A 17,750-nucleotide genomic window follows, 5' to 3' on the forward strand; every position below is an offset into this window, starting at 1 on the left:
ATGGTGGCCGGCTTGCAAGAATTGATAAAACTTTGCAAACACACAGGATCCTCATATGTGGTGGTTTTGTTATTATATGTGACTTTGAAGAGGCACGGATGAAAAAGACCATATCTGGCTCCGATGGAGCGCAAGCCATCACGCATGTTCAAAAAGGCTTTGCGTCTGTTAGCAGTGGCTTTAGCATAGTCCTGCGCAAAAGCCGTTAATAAATCGGTGTATTCAAGAAAGTATATGATGACTCCTCTAGGTCGTGTTGCATGCGGAGAATGCGCTGGAAGGCGACCCAGTCTATGTGCACGTTGAATGTTAAGGATCGTCCCCTCCGGCATTTGAAGCAGCTTAGGGAGAAATGACTTGAAAAACGCAAGAGAGTCTGTCCCTTCAAGACCTTTTTCCAGGCCATAAATGCATAGGTTGTTGCGCCTACTGCGATTTTCCAAGTCCTCAACTTGCTTTTGAAGCGTAGAAACTTGAGAGTGTAAATGAGAAACAGTAACACAGGTTTCCCTAAAAGAGGACATATGACACGGCTGCTTGGCCCACAGGTGACCTATGCTATCCCTATAGTTTCTCAACATGCCACCAGTGACTCTTAAGATTGTGACGCTCAACGTCCGGGGCCTCAATAACCCAGTTAAACGGCGCGCGGTACTGTCCCTGTTAGAAGGCACCCAGGCTGATATATGTCTCCTCCAGGAGACTCACCTCCTGCCCAGAGATTGCCACAGACTGCACTCACATAAATTCCCGACACAATTCTTCTCATCAGGCAACACTAAGACGGCGGGGGTTGCGATCCTGGTAGCTAGGACTTTTAGGGGAGAGGTCCTCCACAAGGTAGCGGAACAAAAAGGCCGACTATTAGTATACCGGTGTAGAGTGGGGGATCTTCACTTCACGATGGGATCCCTCTACAGCCCGAATGATCAACAGGAGCGCTTTCTCCACGCGGCGCTGGGGGAAATCACGGCCACACCGGACAGGCACTTTATAATCGGGGGGGACTTTAATATGGTCTTTAGCTCGGAGCTTGACAGATCGGCACACCGTTCACCTCAGGCCAGTGAATTCTTGGCCGGGTGCAAGGCGCACCTGTCCGACATGGACCTTCATGATCTATGGCGTAGCCAGCACCCTACGGCGCGGGAGTACTCATACTATTCCCACACACACAAAACTTACGCAAGACTGGACCACCTACTGGTCACTGGGCCGGTTCGCACCCTGGCCATCGGGTCGGAGATGGGAGTGATCTCCTTGTCGGGTCACGCCCCAGTTAGCGCTACGCTTAGCATACCGCCGGTTTCCTGCCCCCCTCGGGTGTGGCGTCTGCGCGACGCTTTACTACACAGGCGAGCGGTCGTCTCGGATATCTCTAACAAGATTCGGGAATATCAATCCCATAATGATGAATCGGACACATCTCAAGCAACCCACTGGGCTGCTCTGAAGGCGGTACTCCGGGGGGAATCTATTGCTATCTCGTCGGCGGATAACAAGGACCGGCGGCATAAATGGGAGGAACTCACTCAAAGGGTACGGGAGCTAGAACAGATGCATTGTAGAACAGGCGCTCCTCGGATATGGCGCCAGCTCAAGGAGGCGAGGAAACTTTTGACAGCCTTAGATATGGACCGCGCCGAATACGCGGCCTTGCGTTTACGGCACGCCTATTACACAGGGGGGGACAAATGCGGTCGGCTGTTGGCGACTAGGCTTCGGGTGGCCCGACAAAAACAGATAGTGAAAGAAATCTCCGACCCTACGGGTCGGTTGGTCACGGAGGATGCGCATATAGCAGAGACTTTTCGGAGGTTTTACGCTGACCTCTACACCGGGGACCCCCTGGACGAATCCGCGATAACGAAGTACCTAGACTCGGTTTCACTGCCTTCCTTGTCCCCTACCCAAGCAACGGATCTAGACCGGGACATACGGGTGGAGGAAGTGATCTCCGCTATTGCCAACCTCAAGCACGGCAAATCTCCTGGGCCGGACGGCTATACGCCCCTCTTCTATAAAACGTTTTGCGGGTTGCTGGCCCCACTCCTCACGCGCCTTTTTAACTCCCTCTCCGAGCCGGGCGCCATCTCACCGGACCTGCTGCGGGCCTCCCTCACGGTCATTCCCAAGCCGGGGAAGGATCGGGCGCAGTGTGGGTCTTATCGGCCAATTTCTCTTTTAAATATAGATCTCAAACTATATACCAGGATCCTGGCGTCCCGATTGGCCCCTCACTTACCGGGACTCGTGGACCCGGACCAGGCGGGCTTTGTCCCCGGTCGGCAGACGGTGGACAATACCAAGAGGATTGTTCATCTTATAGAGAAGGCGTCACGGATTCCGGGTGAGAGGATGCTTCTCTCGATAGACGCCGAAAAGGCGTTCGACCGAGTTCACTGGCCGTATCTGGAGCGGGTGTTATTGAAGGCGGGGCTGGGGGACCGGTTCCGATGCCAGATCCTCAATTGCTATAAACTCCCGACGGCGGTGGTGCGGGTGAACGGTTACAGCTCCGGGAGCTTTGCCATCGAGAGAGGAACGAGGCAGGGATGCCCGTTGTCCCCTCTCCTCTTTGCTCTGTACATGGAGCCTTTTGCTCAACGGATAAGTGACAACCCAGCTGTGAGAGGGGTGAAGTTTGGTGGCTTTACTCACGCTATTAGCCTGTATGCTGACGATGTCATCTTGTCCCTAGAGGACCCACTCCAGGCCCTTCCGGCCAGTATTGCAGAGCTGACCGCCTTTGCGGAGGTCGCGGGCTTTAAGATGAACATGGGGAAATCGGTGGCTTTGGACCTGTCTCTTAAATCGGCAACCCGCGCCCACTTGCGGGACCGGTTCCCGATAGTCTGGTCAACGGACCTGGTACCATATTTGGGGATCCAACTGGCCCCCACGGTCCCCGCGGTGGTAGCGGCTAATTACCTCGCCTTGGGCAGGAAGGTTCGGGACGAGATGGGCCGATGGGACCGCGGCACCCTCTCGTTGCTGGGTAAAATAGCGGCCGTCAAAATGACGATCCTGCCCCAGATACTGTACCTGTTCCGAGCGCTTCCAGTGCAGCCACCAGTCGGCTGGATTCAGCAGACGCAATCAGACCTGGGGCGTTTTATCTGGCAGGGCAAGCAGCCTAGGATGAGGAGAGCTCTCTCAATGTTGGCGCCGGAGGCGGGGGGTCTGGGAATTCCGGATCTCCGTAAGTACTATCAAGCGGCACAACTACGGTACCTGGTAGAATGGAGCAGATGGGAATCGGACAAGCACTGGCTCTTCCAGGATCAGGCGGTGGCCGGTCGACCGCTACAAGAAATACCGTTCTTGCGTAGGGCTCACCGACCGGCGAACCTCTACGCCTCCTATATTACAAGGGTGCCTTTGCGGGTATGGGATGCTACCTATGCCCTGCACGGTCTGACGACCTTCCCATCGCCGCTAACACCCTTGATAGATAACCCCGACTTCACCCCGGGCATGGAAGGAAGAGCCTTTGGTCACTGGCGTGAGGCGGGCTGCAGGGCCCTATGCCACATGTATGATTCGGAGGGGGTTATCCCCTTCACACACTTCCGACAGGAATACACCTTTCCGGAGACCGAGAGGCTACGCTATTTGCAGGTTCGCCACTGGGCCATGAATCCTCAGGTGCGGGAAACGGCGAATCGGAGACTCCTTCCCTACGAACGCTGGCTCCTATCCCGCACGACCGACGCAAAGCTCATAACTGACCTGTATCGATTCCTCCAGCTTCCGGCCTCGCACTTTCACAACCCAGGGAGGGAACGATGGGAGAGAGAGTTGGGAAGGCCTTTGAGCACTAAAGAGTGGGAACAAGTAGCATATAGATCCAGACACTCGGCATACCACACGGGCCTCACTGAAAACCTCACGAAAGTCTCCACATATTGGTATTATACCCCGGAACGCATACACGACATGGACCACAGTAAAGACGCCAGCTGTTGGAGGGGGTGTGGACGAGTGGGTACATTGACACACATTCTGTGGGATTGTCCGCTCCTGGGTTCCTACTGGAAGGAGGTGATAGACGAGGTTGACCGTCATTTCGGTATTGAGCTGCCACGTTTCCCTGCCTATGTCTTATTAGGCCTCCCGAACAGCCTGATGTACCCGTTAAAATCCCGCAGAGGTAGACAGATAGCCATCGCATTGGGATCGGCGATACAGAACATCTTAGCACACTGGCGCTCCACGACACTCCCCACGGTTACGGGTTGGCTCCACAGACTGTGGCATGTCTTGGGCATGGAGAAGATGTCACTTACGGTGGCGGGGGACGTGGAGCAGTTCCCTGAGCTTTGGCAGCCGTTTCAGTCTCTACTGGTTGCGGAGTTCCGGGAGCTGACATGCCCGAGATACCTCCGACTCCTGCGGCTCACCTCGCAGGGAGATTAGGCCTTCTGAATAGACGCAGAGCCGGGACCTGGGGGGAGGGGGTGACAGAAGGAGACAGGGAGATCTGACATACGCACTGGACGGAGGGAGGGGTGGGGGGGGTGGGAGTTGGGGGGGGGGTTTCTTCTCTATTTGAGTGTCGGGAGCTCGGCATAGCGCACGGGCCTTGTAGCGTTGCAACCTTTTGGGCCACTGACTTCAGGAGGGAGGTCTCCCTTATTCTATTCTCCAAGCTTCCCATGAAGGAACAGTCCTCCGGCAGAGGCTACGTGGGAATGGGTGTGTCCTTATCCTCCTGGTTAGAAACGCGGCCGGCCCAGAAGGGTTGTAGGCGACATGCTGTGTTAGAGCTCATGCTGTTCGATATGTCCCCAACGATGCTACCGTGCTGCGATCACTTTGTGACATTCGCCGGCCCGCTGGGTTGTAGGCGCTAAATGCTAATGCCACTCTTGACACTCTTCAATAAAAAAGATTTAAACCTAAAAGAGGACATATTATGCTCCACTGACGAGACCCTAGCCTCCAGTTAAGACCAATTGTCCGTTAAAACTTGTAGTTTGGTGTTCGTTTCTTCCATGAATGGCCGAAGAGCTCTAATCTCTTCTAACAGTAACTCCATTGATACCGGTGAGGTCGATTTATGTGGCGATGGAGGATCTTTCTTTAGGCACTTGGTGTTGGATTTTCCTGAAGCTGTGGACGGGGGCTCCATTGTTGTATCTGGATTGAGAGCTAAAGAGTTTTCTAATTTAGAAAGTTCTGAAAAAACCTTCGAATTTTTTATAAAAATACGTTTTGGTTTGGAGAAAGAAGGATGTGGTGTCTTTGTTCTTCCCATAAGACTCTATTAGCGCATTCCGATCCCGTGCTAGTGTGCTAGTAATCAGACACAACGAGCAGGCACTAAGCGCAAAGAGCAATGACAAGGTGGAACAGGGAGAACGCTGTTCGTCAAAACATTTGTTCAGATCCTGTCACCATGCCCTCTGCAGAGCAAAAGTATGACACTCATAGAAGTGCATAAACCAAAAAGCTGAGAAACGTGTCAAAAAGGGTGTGTCACCAGTGTATTATAATTAGGGCTCCCGGTTTTATGGTATTTATTTTTTTCACATTTCCGTCTGTATTTATCCATATTTATTTTTGGTCAACTTTATCTGTATTTATCCATATTTATTATGGGTTTGGTGAAAAAAATAAAGCTGAAACTGGTATATTTCCGCATTTATTTTACCAATAAATATGCAATCACGCTTGAATGCCTGCCAGGTTTCAGGAATATGAACACTTACAGAGATAAATTAATGCACTTATATGAAAATATGAACATTTCAGTATCAGCCTAGTGCATATCTACTGCTGTTTAAGCCTCTTTACTAAAATTCCTTTTATTTTTAACCCCCTTACCTATCATTCCACACAGTTATTGGCCTGGCAGTCATGCCAAAGTGTATTTAGAGTCACTCAAAAAGCATCCAATTTCCGTTTTTATCCACATTTAAAAATAAATACAGACAAGAAATTAAATGGTTTTCTGTCTGTATTTATCTGTAAATTTCAGTAAAAACGGAAAACTGGGAGCCTTAATTATAATATGAGAGCAATAAACTGAATGAAGCACGCCAAAGGGTAACTATGAGAGGTTTTCCAAGAGCAGCCTCCTTTAAAAAAATCATATTAATGGCAAAGGACGAGAGTAATTCCACATTATGGTAATATTGCATCCAATAAACATGTTGTGAAAGATGAAAGTGTCCCCATAAAAATTGCTGAGTGAGGAACAAAAAGTTTAAGGTGCTAAAATGCCTCAGGTCTCCTTATAAAGGTAGCTGCCATATAGCTCAGTTAACAGAATTGGCATGGAGCTAGTTAATATAAAAGGGAGAAATAGCATGCTGAGTTTGTTTTCTTGTGTCGTGTGTTTTCTCCTTGCTGTGAGGAAACGCGCGCTAGAGCGTTAAATTCAAAATGGCGGCCGCATCCGAAACGGCGCCGCTGCAGCACTCCCTTCACAGAAAAGAAAGACCCATTTCCACCAAAGAGGTCCACAGGGGCTCCAAAACATGCCCGGAATGTTCATACAGCCATGGGCCCTTTTTTTTTCAATCGGCAGCCGTCCTCGGAACGCCGAATCTTTCCAACGGGTCCCGGAGCGTCACCCAGGCGCCGCCATCCACTCGGGCGCCAAGCCACGCCCCCCAAATATCTGACATGTTGATGCTATCGCAAGGGGCTAAGGTATTTTCCACCATAGACCTTAAGCCTGTGTATCATCAAATTTGGTTCTTACTGCATTTGACATGATTTTTGAGAGGCTATCCTTTGGTTGGTCGTGGTGGCCTCAGTGTTCCCAAGGGACCCGGAGAAGGTTCTGAAGGCACTCGTAGGTGTAAGTATCTATCAGGATTATGTTCTAGTCTTCATTAGGGATAATGTGAAACATGATGAGAGGGTCATAAAGTTTTGAGCAGATTGAATGAGTTTAATTTGACCGTCAGAATGGAGAAATGTAGGTTCTTGAGAGAGTCCATCGATTATCTAGGGCATACAATCTCTGGGGAAGGTAAAATGCCCAAGGAGAATTTGGTTACTGCCATATAAAAGTTACGGTCCCCTTCTAATAAGAAGGAGTTAATGAAATTCCTCTAGATGGTGGAATACTACAGGAGATTTGTTCAGGGATTCGCAGTGATGTATGTCTACATGAGGGGTCTGCTTTGAAAAGGGGCCGATTTTGTGTGGGACATTTCTAGTGAAGAAGAGTTCAGAGTGGTGAAGGAGAGGCTAAGCAACACCCTCAAGTTGAGAAATTTTGCTTCAAGGAATTAATCTTTTTGATAACAGATGCTAGTATGAATGGGCTGGGAGCTTGGGACTTCAACAATGCCATCCTGTTCCTCTCTGGAAATCTTAAAGGTACAGAATTACGCTACTCTGTTGTAGAAAGGGAGGCTTTAGAGGTCCATTGGGTTGTAAGAAAATTGAGACATACCCTTTGGGGGAAGTTATTTTGAAGTGCAGACATAGCACAAGCCCTTATGCTAACTCTTTAAAAGGTGGGGAATTGATGTTATTTCCAGCAGAATCACTAAGTTGGTTGTTGCCCTGCAAGAGTATGATTTTGAGGTTAAGTATTTACCGGGAATAAACAACAGAATTCCAGACACCTTATCTAGGCTTATGGAAGTGGAATAGGAGCATCATTCCAGCTCTAATGAAGAGGATGGTGATATTGTATGTGAAATAAATAAGATGATGATATTGTATGTGAAATAAATGATGGTGGCATCACAAGGAACAAGTGAAGCGATGCACTAGTCTCTGATCAAGGGATGTTGGAGGTGATGGAACTGATAAGGAGGGAATGGAGTACCAGACTTAAAGGTTATGGGGAATATGAGAATTTTTGGCACATTAGGGATGAGTTTTTCAGAAAAACATGGCTAATTGTTTAGTGGCACAAGTTTAGTCCCCATACTTCTCTTAAAGAGGAACTCATAAGTTTTGCACACAGTGGTCATCAAGAGATGTTCACGACCATGGAAAGGCTCAGGTTAATATATCGGCGGCCAGAGATGGACACTCATGTGGAGAGAGCCATCAGGGAAAGCGTTCAGTGTGCCATAAGTGAAAAGATGGGCAAATCCAAAGTTCAACCCATGGTGATCAGGGGAAACATTGTTTACATCGCGGAGATTACACCGCAATGCATTTAGAACGCTGCCATTACAACGCAAGCGTTACATCGACTTGCACTGGAGGGCGCTATAACCTAAGGAATAGTAAGGTTTACTATTCCAACACCTTCCCTACTGTACGCAGTCTGGTGTTGCAATAGTAAATCTTACTACTCCTAAATCCAGCGCCCTCCAGCGCAAGTCGTTGTAACGACTTGCGTTGTAAAAACTGCGATTTTACATACCGCAATCATTTTGATTGCGTTGTAGCATCACATATTCGGTGATCAGGGACTGCCCCACTGATCCGTGGAAGGTGGTTCCCCTGGATATTGTGGGACCAATAAGTGCTGCGGGTTATGAGTCATATGTGATGATCCTGGTTGATTTATACTCTAGCTACCAGAAAATTGCTTTCTCCATAGGAATAGAGACCAAACATGTAATATGCTTTCTTCAGGAGTTATATGGGAGAGAAGGCATACCCTGTTTGATTCTCACAGACAACAGGATGCAGTTAGTGTCTAAAGAAATAGAGACGTTTCTAGGTGAACATGGTTTGAGACACGAAAAATTCTCTCCGTACCACCCAGAAATGAATGGCATAGTGGAAGGCTTTAACCGTGTGTTGAAGGAGATGATGGACATGGCCAAGGATGATGGGTTGGATTGGAAAGAGAAAGTCATACAAGCTGAAAGAGTGTCTCCACATGCCTCTTTAATTGTAGACAGCCCAATACACTGGTGGCACCGACATGGGTTAACAATATGGAATCCAGGTCAGGGCACGTGGAACATGAAAGAAATTGGGGCTCACAAGAAGGATTTTATTTTTAAATGTTAAGTATAAATTAAATAATAATATAAAAAGGAAAATTATTTAATATATACTGAAAAAGTTATGTTAAAATAACATTGAATATAAGTATGTGAAACATTTTAAGAAATGTAAAAAAAAGTAAAAACAATAGGAATAAACCATGGAAATGTACAATGCACAATACTATTTAAATATCATTTACATTGTTTATTTAATATTAAAAATATAATAAATAGATGTATTTATCAATATGTAAATGTTTATGTTTGATTAGGAATGCATATGTTTAAAATGTAAAAATATAAATTAAATAAACTTTGGAGAAGTTTTTTTTGTAAAATGTACTACTTCTGTGAAATATGAAAATGATAAAGTCATTTATTAGAAATATGCAACTGACATCCATTTACAATATCTTTCTAAACACCTACAATACTAATAAAATATATAGAAATAAAATAAAAAAAGTATTTCACACTAAAATGATTAAATTATATAATCCCACTTCAACGTAAAGCAGTTTAAAGGAAATGTTGGAACTAAAGTGGTGACATTTACTATTCCCACTCTACTCTAAACCAATTTGGAGAAGTGTTTGACACTAAAGAGTTGACTTGTAATATTTCCACTCTAATCTAAACCCAGTTTGGCAAGGTGTTGGACACTAAAGGAATTACATTTTCTAGTCCCACTTCAATTCAAACTAGTTTGGGAAAGGTGTTGGACTCTAAAGGGGCGACATTTTAGCATTCCCACACCAATCTAAACCAATTTGGGGAAGGTGTTGGACACTAAAGGAATGACAGTTACTATTCCTCCCCAATTTCTGCCAATTTTGGGAAGGTGTGACGTTTACTCTTCGCACTCCAATCTAAGCCTCTTTTCACAATGGCGATCAAACGAGCATCCGACTGCCATGGCCACAGGCAGGTGTCCGTCAAACAATGTGTCGGTGGTACCACCTGCCCAATTACGATAGGACCACTGTGCAGGTATTTGTAAAATGTTTTTTTCCACAGTGGCTTGTGCTGCGGCCCAGGAAAAGGGAATTTATTTATTTATTTTTTATTTTACAGAGTTTTATTTAGCGCAAACTTAACCCGAATCGGGTATCAGAGCGCTTTACATAGCACCAGTTGCGTTATATTAATTTTTTATATATATATATATTATTTTTTTCGGCACAGTGAGATTAAGTGATTTGCCCAGAATCACAGGATGTTCAGCATCATTGCCGAGAGTTGAACCCAGTTCCCCAGATTCAAGGTCGACACCCTAGCCGTTAGGCATTTTGTGCACATCCATTCATCATGTCCCAGGCACCATATTGGGGCACAAGGGCCCTGTTTGGGGCACCCAAAGTCTGTTTCCATCTCTCTTTACATGGCGGTCTGACTACCATGTAAAAGCTCAGGGAAAGGGACAACCTAATCCCTAAGGCGGTGCCTGCGCCAGCACCACCCCATTGTAGGGATAGGATTCTGACCGCTGCTTCGAATGGATGGGGCCCACCGACATCCAAATTAGGCCCAATGGGGCAGATTTACAAGCCACTTGCGTGACTTTTGCGCTGCAGTTGCACCACTTTTTTGACACAGTCATGGCGTAAATGTTGCGGCCCATTTACAACATGACGCATCTAGGGAGATGCGTCACGTTGTAAAGCCCTGCTGTCCATTATACCTGCGTCAGGTATATTGTATGCCGGGTGGGTGTTCCAACGCAAAAAGTCATGTAGAACTGATGCAGTGAATGACACAGGGCTTTTTGAATGGGACTCACCCATCTATTGTGGCTCATTGCTGGAGTTGCGTCCCTTTAATGAGCAACTCCAGCAATGCGTCACTTTTGCGCCAACAGTTGCGTCAGAATTTCTGACGCATCTGTTAATCCTTGCGCCATGGAGCACTGTATTGTAAATACAGCACATCCATAGTGGCACAAGGACATTCGGCGTTTACACAAGGAAACCGACGCATCTATGCAGAAGCGTCAGTTCCTCGTAAATCTGCCCCAATATTGGGGGAAGGTGTTGGACATTTAAGGGATGAACTTTGACTGTTCCAAATTCAATCTGTACCAGTTTGGGGAAGGTGTTTAACACTGATGGGGTAAAATTTACTTTTCCCTCTCCAAACCAATTTGGGGAAGGTGTTGGACACAAAAGGGCTGACATTTACTATTTCCACTACAAGCTAAAACATTTTATACACGGTGCTCCACAACAGTCAATACTCACACATAATTTATGATCTATAAAATAAAACTACATTTACTTAAAAAACACAATAATCCAAACTAAGGTGCCAATTCCGATCCGGTAAAAACCGGGTACGAACCGTCGGACGGAGCCTTTTCTCCGTCCGACTCGTACCCGGTGCGAAATCCATCCGAAAATGCAAGTACGATTCATACGGAAACACCATTTCCGTACGAATCGAACAAAACACCGACCGAACAGAAACAAAACACAATTCCGATCCTGAAAGGCGCCGACGTGACGTCGGTACGCATCCAGCCTACGTTTCACGAACCAGGAAGTACGATTCGAACCGACGTCATCCCGCACGGAAAATATTTACCGGCTGCCAAAAACTGCCGGGAAATCAGGACGACACACGCAAGGAGCAGCTGGACGCGACGAACAGACATGGACCCGAACCTACGTGCCATCCCTGCCCTCCTAGCAGTCCACCTGGCGTACAGGAACCGACGCAGACGCCGCAGAAGGTCAGCACAACAACCAGGGGCAAAGGGGGGGGGCAGGGGCAGGACACACAACACCAACACATGGTACCAAATCACACATGGCCTGGACATACCTGACCATCAGGGCCTGGTCATTTCCAGGGGGTGTGGGCGAGGCCAGCAACGCAAGCGTCCGCCACAACGGAAGTGGATGGTCACGCGAACCGGTACGTACCCTACCCATGCCGCAAGAGCGTGGGTACGGAACGTACCACGCGTCCCCCTACGTCACTCCAACAATGGCGGTACGGCTCGTACCCACGTCAGAAATGCCTTGGTACGGCTCGTACCAGCAATGCTGGGGTCATGTAGGGGTACGCGTGGTACGACCCGTAGCCACGCCCCCAAGGCCTGTGTACGGTGCGGACCCCACGGCACCGCAACAATGGGGGGACGCACTGTACCCACCCACCAAAGGCATGGGTACGGCCCGTACCCAGGCACGCAGAGCGTGGGTAGGGGTATGTACGGACCGTACCCCCACCCGTGGAAGTACGGCCCGTACCCCCACCCGTGTATGTACGCACCCAAGCACCACCCGTGTATGTACGCCCCGAACCCCCAGCCGTGTATGTACGCACCGAACCCCCACCCCACCCTGGTATGTACGCCCCGAACCCCCACCCGTGTATGTACGCACCAAACCCCCACCCGTGTATGTACGCCCCGAACCCCCACCCGTGTATGTATGCCCCGAACCCCCACCCGTGTATGTACGCACCGAACCCCCACCCGTGTATGTACGCACCAAACCACCACCCCACCCTGGTATGTACGCCCCGAACCCCCACCCGTGTATGTACGCACCAAACCCCCACCCGTGTATGTACGCCCTGAACCCCCACCCGTGTATGTACGCCCCGAACCCCCACCCGTGTATGTACGCACCGAACCCCCACCCGTGTATGTACGCACCAAACCACCACCCCACCCTGGTATGTACGCCCCGAACCCCCACCCGTGTATGTACGCCCCGAACCCCCACCCGTGTATGTACGCACCGAACCCCCACCCGTGTATGTACGCACCAAACCACCACCCGTGTATGTATGCATCCAACCCCCACCCCACCCGTGTATGTACGCCCCGAACCACCACCCGTGTATGTACGCACAGAACCCCCACCCTGGTATGTACGCCCCGAACCCCCAGCCGTGTATGTACGCACCGAACTACCACCCGTGTATGTACGCACAGAACCCCCACCCGTGTATGTACGCATCCAACCCCCACCCCACCCGTGTATGTACGCCCCGAACCACCACCCGTGTATGTACGCACAGAACCCCCACCCTGGTATGTACGCCCCGAACCCCCAGCCGTGTATGTACGCACCGAACCCCCAGCCGTGTATGTACGCCCCGAACCACCACCCGTGTATGTACGCACAGAACCCCCACCCTGGTATGTACGCCCCGAACCCCCACCCGTGTATGTACGCCCCGAACCCCCACCCGTGTATGTACGAACCAAACCACCACCCCACCCTGGTATGTACGCCCCGAACCCCCACCCGTGTATGTACGCACCAAACCCCCACCCGTGTATGTACGCCCCGAACCCCCACCCGTGTATGTACGCCCCGAACCCCCACCCGTGTATGTACGCACCGAACCCCCACCCGTGTATGTACGCACCAAACCACCACCCCACCCTGGTATGTACGCCCCGAACCCCCACCCGTGTATGTACGCCCCGAACCCCCACCCGTGTATGTACGCCCCGAACCCCCACCCGTGTATGTACGCACCGAACCCCCACCCGTGTATGTACGCACCAAACCACCACCCGTGTATGTACGCATCCAACCCCCACCCCACCCGTGTATGTACGCCCCGAACCACCACCCGTGTATGTACGCACAGAACCCCCACCCTGGTATGTACGCCCCGAACCCCCAGCCGTGTATGTACGCACCGAACCACCACCCGTGTATGTACGCACAGAACCCCCACCCGTGTATGTACGCATCCAACCCCCACCCCACCCGTGTATGTACGCCCCGAACCACCACCCGTGTATGTACGCACAGAACCCCCACCCTGGTATGTACGTCCCGAACCCCCAGCCGTGTATGTACGTACCGAACCCCCAGCCGTGTATGTACGCCCCGAACCACCACCCGTGTATGTACGCACAGAACCCCCACCCTGGTATGTACGCCCCAAACCCCCACCCGTGTATGTATGCCCCGAACCCCCACCCGTGTATGTACGCACCAAACCACCACCCCACCCTGGTATGTACGCCCCGAACCCCCACCCGTGTATGTACGCACCAAACCCCCACCCGTGTATGTACGCCCCGAACCCCCACCCGTGTATGTACGCCCCAAACCCCCACCCGTGTATGTACGCACCGAACCCCCACCCGTGTATGTACGCACCAAACCACCACCCCACCCTGGTATGTACGCCCCGAACCCCCACCCGTGTATGTACGCCCCGAACCCCCACCCGTGTATGTACGCACCGAACCCCCACCCGTGTATGTACGCACCAAACCACCACCCGTGTATGTACGCATCCAACCCCCACCCCACCCGTGTATGTACGCCCCGAACCACCACCCGTGTATGTACGCACAGAACCCCCACCCTGGTATGTACGCCCCGAACCCCCAGCCGTGTATGTACGCACCGAACCACCACCCGTGCATGTACGCACAGAACCCCCACCCGTGTATGTACGCATCCAACCCCCACCCCACCCGTGTATGTACGCCCCGAACCACCACCCGTGTATGTACGCACAGAACCCCCACCCTGGTATGTACGCCCCGAACCCCCAGCCGTGTATGTACGCACCGAACCCCCAGCCGTGTATGTACGCCCCGAACCACCACCCGTGTATGTACGCACAGAACCCCCACCCTGGTATGTACGCCCCGAACCCCCACCCGTGTATGTACGCCCCGAACCCCCACCCGTGTATGTACGCCCCGAACCCCCACCCGTGTATGTACGCACCGAACCTGCAATAAGAATGGTGTGTGCCAAACACCCCCAGCAGTGCCCAGACATAGGAGTGGTGGGTGCAGAGTCCTCCCAGCAGTGCCCAGACACAGGAGGGGTGGGTGCAGAGTCCTCCCAGCAGTGCCCAGACACAGGAGGGGTGGGTGCAGAGTCCTCCCAGCAGTGCCCAGACACAGGAGGGGTGGGTGCAGAGTCCTCCCAGCAGTGCCCAGACACAGGAGGGGTGGGTGCAGAGTCCTCCCAGCAGTGCCCAGACACAGGAGGGGTGGGTGCAGAGTCCTCCCAGCAGTGCCCAGACATAGGACAATATACCCCATCAACAAGTTCAGTGACCAACAAGGGTGATACCCCAGATGCAGGCGGAGCCATCGCTGAGCCAGCATGGCTATATTGAACGGCAACCCTCACACATCCAGGAAATGTAGACACAGCACAGCACAGCATTTGGGAGACACCCTGCAGGGAAAATGGCCTGCTCCACAGAGGATGGAACACACCTTGGGACAATGTCACCATACAGTGAGAGCAAACATGACCAAATACCATTGGCAGAGACCTTTGTGATGGCACGCAGATGGCAGGGTACACCCCATGAGCAGCACACTCCAACATTTCACAGACCCCTAACACATTATCACCACCCCAACGCAGGGAGCACCAGCACCAACAGCAAGTCCAGGAAAGCATCAGTGTGCAAAACAAAAAGAAAATGCTTTATTCAGCAGGAAAATATCTCTGAGAAAATGTCCACTATGTACAAGGGCCATGGGCTAGCCCAGCAGCAAAGTCCGGGGGGGGGTACACATCGGGACGTGTGTCCCCTAGCTTGCCTGCACAGTTCACAAGTCCATTTCATCCACAGAAGAGGGGGCATCAGGGGGGAGGGTGGAAACAGGCACCGCAGGGACAGGAGGGGAAAGGGTAGGTGTTGTGGGTGCAGGGAGGGATGATTCTGCCACAGGGGGGGTGCCAGCGCCAAAGGTGGAGGACAGAATGGCGCTGCACACGTCGGCAAGTTCCCCCAGCGACTCCCCCGCACCCAATCCAACCACAGGCCCCAAGGAGGGGGGGGGGCAAAGGGATGGGTCGCAGCGCCACTGGGGGAGGGTGTGGACAGGGTGGGGGACTCAACTCCCCTGGCCGGGTCCCGCCTCCACCGCTTGCGGGGTGGTGTCATCCTGGGGCTGGGGGGCACACTCGCAGTGGATGATGCTGTCACCGACTGTTGGCCAGGAGAGCTAAGGGGAGTGGATTTGGAGGGAGTGGGTTGTGTGGAATGCGGACTCCCACTGTGGCTGCGTGTTCTACGTTTCCCCCCCGACCCAGTGGGTGTGTCTTCCTCACCCTGTGTGCGTGACAGGAGGTGTGCGCTTCGACTTCCCTGGTGGTGTGGTGCCTGTGTCTGTTGGGGTGCGTGCACGCTGACGTCTGGATGTGCGTGTGACAGGCACGGGAGTGGGAATTGTGGATGGGGCAGGGGTAGGGGGGGGGTACGCAGCGCTGCAGGAGATCCAGTGCTGCAGTCAGTGTGGAGTCTATGGACCTCAGCAACTGCCGTTGGTCAGACTGCGCAGCCGACATGCCCTCCATGTATGCCTCCATCTGGGTCAGCACCTGGGTGTGGGCATGGAGGACATTTAGCATCGCAGTCTGACCAACCTGCAACTGCCTCAGGATGTCCACAGACTCCGCACTCACCGCAGCAGTGGTGACAGGGGCAGGGGGTGCGGTGCCTGGCAGGAAGGAGACATGTGGGGACCGAGCACGGAGGGAAGGGCCACGAGCATGTGGGAGGCCGGTGATGGAACCTGAGGTGGCGGGGGGATGTGGAGGGCTGCCATCAGCTGGGGGGGCAGACTCCGCCACCTCTTGGAGCTCAGCCTCGGACCCGTCTGCGTCATAGTCTGTGTTGGCAGTCGACAGGTCCTCTGCCTCACTCCCTTCGGCCTCCGTGCCACTCCATGTGCCAGACAGGACAGCACTGCTGGCACTGGTGCTCAATCCCTCCTCCCGGTCTGTGCTAGTGTCTCCTTCCGTGTCCCCCGGCGATGCTGTGGGCAAGGTGAAGAGACAGGAGATAATCAGACACCTGTACACATATGTTACATGAGTCAAATATACATAGGTCACATTGCATAGCCTGAAAAGCAACAGGAGTAACACCTACAAAACAATGTACACATGTAGGCCATGGAACACACAGTTTTTCGACCCACCATGCCACTGAGACACAATGGAGAGCATGACACAACAGCAAATCACTGCACCTGAAATTTTACAGAGGAGCCAGCCTCTGGGGACAAATGTGCACAGCACCTGCACCACACTGCGTCGTCAAAAAGGGATGAGCATGAATGATATACATTTACTCTTGCCGCATGCTGCAAAGGCAATACATTAAACCAGGCAAAACATGACTGGGTCACTGCACCTTGAGCGTATGTCCAGTCAAACATCACACACAGGCTAAACCCAGCAAGGAGGATGAAGCTCCTGACATGTAGGCCTTGTACGCACAAACCACCCACACCTGAGACAATCTCATTGAGACGGAGAAAGTATGTACACCTCTCACTCTGGGATGAAAACACATGGCCTCCACCAATTAATGACTGTACACACACAGCCCCTGGTGGCCATGTCCACACATCATTGACAGGCAAACATCATCAGATTGTCTCAACAACACACACAGGTAATGCCCACTGTGAGTATGCACAAGCAAAATGGGTCCCCTGTACAGTGGACACATGTAGCAACCTGTAGGTCCAACAGTTGAGCCCAGGGTACAATGCCACCCTACCCAACCCATGGCGAAGACACAGTGAATGGCCATATTGTTGGATGACGCACATGAGACCTAGGAAGAGGTACCCCAGGGCACAGTACTGCCCACACTCCTCCATGGTCCAGGATGGACATGACTGCAAATTAAGCAACCGTCCCTGCACTTAGCAGGCCTCCCACTCAGGCACATCATGTCAGAGGGCACACAATTGGACATGCATGCTGGAAGGCTGTACAGTTTGGAGACACACCCCTATGTCGTGATTCACAATCAGTGCCAAGTGACATGGACACCACAATGACTGAAATTGGCCATGGCACA

The sequence above is a fragment of the Triturus cristatus genome, chromosome 8 (genome assembly GCF_964204655.1).
Source record: "Triturus cristatus chromosome 8, aTriCri1.1, whole genome shotgun sequence".
Classification (NCBI taxonomy): Eukaryota; Metazoa; Chordata; class Amphibia; order Caudata; family Salamandridae; genus Triturus; species Triturus cristatus.